Genomic DNA, 4466 nt, shown 5'->3' with positions numbered 1-4466 from the left:
GTTTGGGTTTTAGTATGTTGACCATTGACTTCAGTACAGCCGACACCAGACTGGCACCAAACCAGATCCGGTGACGTCGTGACCTCCTCCTTCAGGTTCCTTTGTTTTTTTTCTGCAATTGTTTCAACTGTTTTTTGGCGCAAATCTCAAAGATTCAAGGAATTTATTGTCGTGTATAAAATGCAAACTGTGTCTAAAACTGTGTCTTAAATACAGAAGGGTTCAACCTCTGGGAAGCATGACTGCTCTGTACATCTGAGGGATCTGGAACCAGCCCAACCATCAGACTTTCCCACCACTTGTGGACAAAACCCGATTTCAAAGTCTTCCCGTCATGAACCAGCACTCAGACCTGCTCCCCTCTCCTCCCTCTTCTGCACACAGATCATCTTACAAGGTCGGAGGAAGCTGAAACTGGGTGCAGCATTACATTATGAGAATAATACAACAGGAAGTACTCTGACAGAAATAGCGCAGTGGATTTTTCCCCTCAGCTCTGAAGAGCTTGATTGTCACCTCATTATTTTCCACGAGCCGGAGCAGAATCTCTGTCTTTAAACTCAGTACAGGATCAATACTGCGGCGCGTTCCAGGACCGCGTGTCATCTCCAGCACTGGGTTTATTCAATCAGCCTTCTCCTCTCTGCATCACTGAGCTGTAACTGATGATGCCGTTCAGGGAGAAATCGGAGCCCCTCCAGTGTACCTGGCTCTCCGTCTCACCATGAGAATATTCACAGATGAACAGTCCGTTGGGGAGAAACCGAGCAGCACAAAATCACTTAGGAATTCATCCACTAACTCGGCCCATAATCTCTGCAGCGAGTCCAACAATTAGAAATCGTTACCCATTTGCCACCTGAACAGCTCGCTGCACAAACGGGGGAGAAAAAATAGTCGTAATGAGGAGATAATTCTGTTATTCCTAACGACACTCCAGTGCATTGTTGCGGTGTCACTGTGAGGTTTTCACCCCCCCTCATCGTCCTCCTCTTTTCCCAGCAGCAGTGATTAAGTCGAGTTAATGAATGCCACAGTGAGAGTTCACCTCGCGTCCGCGCAGGAAATACAACGATTTACAGGAAAAGCTGCAGCTCTGAATAGCTCTCGTCTGATTACAGCCCTGACGCCACAATAAATGTTGGCAGCTGAAACTACAAACACGTTCTAATTTCTATGATTCACATGTTGCCACTACAATACATGTCGTATCACGCTTATGTTACATAAGTGAACTGACTTGGATGGTGGCAGCGAGAAGGCCGACCAAGACTGGTTGTTTTTAACAAGACGTCGTGTTTGTGGCAAACAAACGCAGATATTTTTGACAAGACGTCATTTTAAACCATGAGGTGGCCAAAAAAAAATGTTTTTCAGCTGGACATTTTTCAGCCGGGTTTGTGGCAACAGAACCAGAAATCTTGGGAACCTGGATATTTCTGACAAGAAGTCACAACACTTACAGCCATGTTTGTTGTTTGTTTGTTTGTTTGTTTGCATGTTGAGTTGAGTTGAGACATTTACATCCAGTTTTTTGGTATGAAAACGTGATATTTTCAACAAGAAGCTGGGGGACAAAAAGTCCGGATATTTCTGACGAGGCGCGATGTTTACAGCCGTGTTTGTGGTGTGAAAAGGACTTTTTTGGACAGGACGCCGGGACACTTGCAGGTTTGTTTGTCGTGACAAAACCAGGTTTTTTAAGCCTCGTCTTCCTGAATCTAACAAGGTGGTTTTTGTGCCTAAACCTAACCACCATAAGCAAACGGCATTGTGACATCATACAGAAAGGTGAAGTTTGAACATGTGGTTCGCAGTAACGTGCACATAAACACCAACCTGATTTTCTACCACGTCAACCTGAAAATTCAGTTTATTGCTGCAACCCAGCCTTGTACATAGTCGTTTGATGCATCACTAAAATATTGAATAGTGCAGCTTTAAACTGGACTGCTTACAGACAACGACACAGAGACCAGCTGGTCTGAGCCGGGCTCTCCACCCTGCTGACCACCGAGCTGCTCGACTTTCTCGCATTAATAAACAGCACAGGATGTTCTCCAGCTGCTGTCGAGTGTCCTCCACATCTGCCGGCTCATCCCATCGTAGCTCCAGTACAGACGCTGCTACGCAGCGAGAACAGACGTCTTCACAGCGCCTCGTGTAAGAGATAACTCATCCAGGAAAATATGAGGTGGCTGCAGCTTTTTATAAAACAGAAAGATGGGCTCGTGTGTTTTAGAGTGCATTTCCCTTTAACGTCCTCTACTGTAACCCTGTGTGTGTGTGTGTGTGTGTGTGTGTGTGTGTGTGTGTGTCTGTGTGTGTGTGTGTGTGTGTGTGTGTGTGTGTGTTAAACTGTACAACATCCACCTCTCTGACAGAGAGAAGAACCTTTTGTTCCACCTCTACAGTCCCCAATTACAGTAATCTCCTTCCTCGGCTAATCCTGCAGCGCACAACTTTGAAGTGAAGCGCTTCATTGAACATCAAAAGTGTCTCCTCGCTCCTCCGCTCACGCCAGCCGCCCAAACACTGTCGGATATAAAAGGGAGAGGATTGAGGATTGATGTGACGGATAGAAGAGCCTGCACAACACAAATATACACTTTGTCCCACAACTTCAAATACGCACTCAGCAGACTATTACAGAGGAAATCCAGCTAATGCTGATGCAAAGCTGCTGCTGCTGCTGGAGACCCGACGGTTTGCCAAGTTTTGACAGTCACACGGGCAGAAGTTCACAGAGGGAGGGTGGGATGCAGGATGAACTGTGTGCTGGTGAGTCTCACTCACTTTTAACTTGTTTTGGTCTTGTGCGGAAAGTTTCTGCTGGAGTTTGGCTTTTTCATTGTGCTCATATTTTTCTATCTGCGCTTGTAAAGTCTGCAGCTCATCTTGAAGCAGCAGAAGGCCAAACTGTATTCAGTTATAATTGACTGTATTGAGTATCTACTCGTACAACACATTCTTCAAGTGCTCGGATAAAATGACCTTCAGGTTTTCTGCCAGTCTGAAGACGTTTTACTCAGAGTTAGAAACTCTCAGAAACTTTCCATCAGTCGTCTTTACTGTCTCCTGTCGGCGTACGAATCCCATCATGTGCAGGTCATCATGTTTGGGGTCAAAGTTCATCCATCCATCCATTTCCTGCAGCTTATCCAGGCTTGGTCACTGTGGCAGCAGGTTAATCAAAGCTGGGCAGATGTTCCTGTCCAATACCTGCCGACCTCCAGACCTCAGAAAAAGGGAGGATTTTGAAATGAAAGCTGGCGTCGGGGGTCCTGTGGACACATCGCTTCCTGCGTTCTGGTGATTTTCAGAGAATGAAAATAATAAAATCCACTGCAGCATATTTAGGTTAAATACATTTAACTTTTAATATCAGGCGTCTGGAATAAACTCATATTCATCAGTTTTCATTCATTCATCCCTTTAGAGCGTCTGTGCACATCACTGCCCTGTGTCCGTCAGCCAGACGACGGTTCGACCCGCGATGGCCAGAAAAATCAACACGACAGATTTTACAAAATGCTCCTTTTCTTTAAACTTCCCGTAAGAAATGTGAACTCTTTCTCCCAGAATCTTTGAAATTCTGCTCAAATCATTTCTTCTCCTTTCACTGAGGACGACCAGATGCAACAGTACAGCGGGCTTCACGCTGCACAGTGTCAGAAACAGGTTGTGGTAACTAAAAGGAGAAACAGGTGAACATTTTTCATAAATCACATGAAATACAGAAGAATTGTGACCCTGGGAGAAAATCGGGGGAGGATAATGAAAAACAGGAGGCTCCCGGCAAAATCAGCTCTCTCCTCCTCCTCCTCTTCTCCTCAGCTCCTCCTGAGGGATACTGAGACATTCAAAAAGCCAGATGAGATATAAATAATCCCTCCAGCGTGTTCTGGTCCGACCCTCTGGCCTCCTACCAGTCGGACGTGCTCAGAAAACCTTGATCCTGATCAGCTTCCCGATCCAACTCACCTGGCTCTACTACTCCGCGCTGCCTCTGGATGAGAGCTGGAGCGTAGATCAACATGTAAATCAGAAGCTTTGTCTTCTGGGTTACAACACCTGTATCACCGCTGGCGCTGCACCGACCCGCCCGCTGACCACACGCTCCATTTTAACCCTCGCTGGTGAACGAGACCCCGAGACACTTGAACTTCTCCACTTGAGGGAAACAACTCACTCCCAACTTTAAAGTTAGATGTAGTTGAATTTCTTGCCACACACCCTGAAGCCTCACACAGCTGCCGGAGAGCGCTGCAGCTGTCTCCGCTGGAAATAATGACCTCGCTCTGCACAAGGCCGAATATCTCAGCCATGAGCAACACCTTAGTGCTGTTTTTATTCCATATTTCTTTATATTTTGGTGAAACTGCACCGGCTTGTTTGAGGACACAGTTACTTTAGAAGTTAGACTCCCATCTTCCATTCTCTGTACAAGGCTAAAAAGTTCTGGA

This window comes from Pagrus pagrus (genome assembly GCF_965226575.1).
Source record: "Pagrus pagrus genome assembly, chromosome: 1".
Taxonomy (NCBI): domain Eukaryota; kingdom Metazoa; phylum Chordata; class Actinopteri; order Spariformes; family Sparidae; genus Pagrus; species Pagrus pagrus.
Note: the sequence above shows the minus strand (reverse complement) of the source record.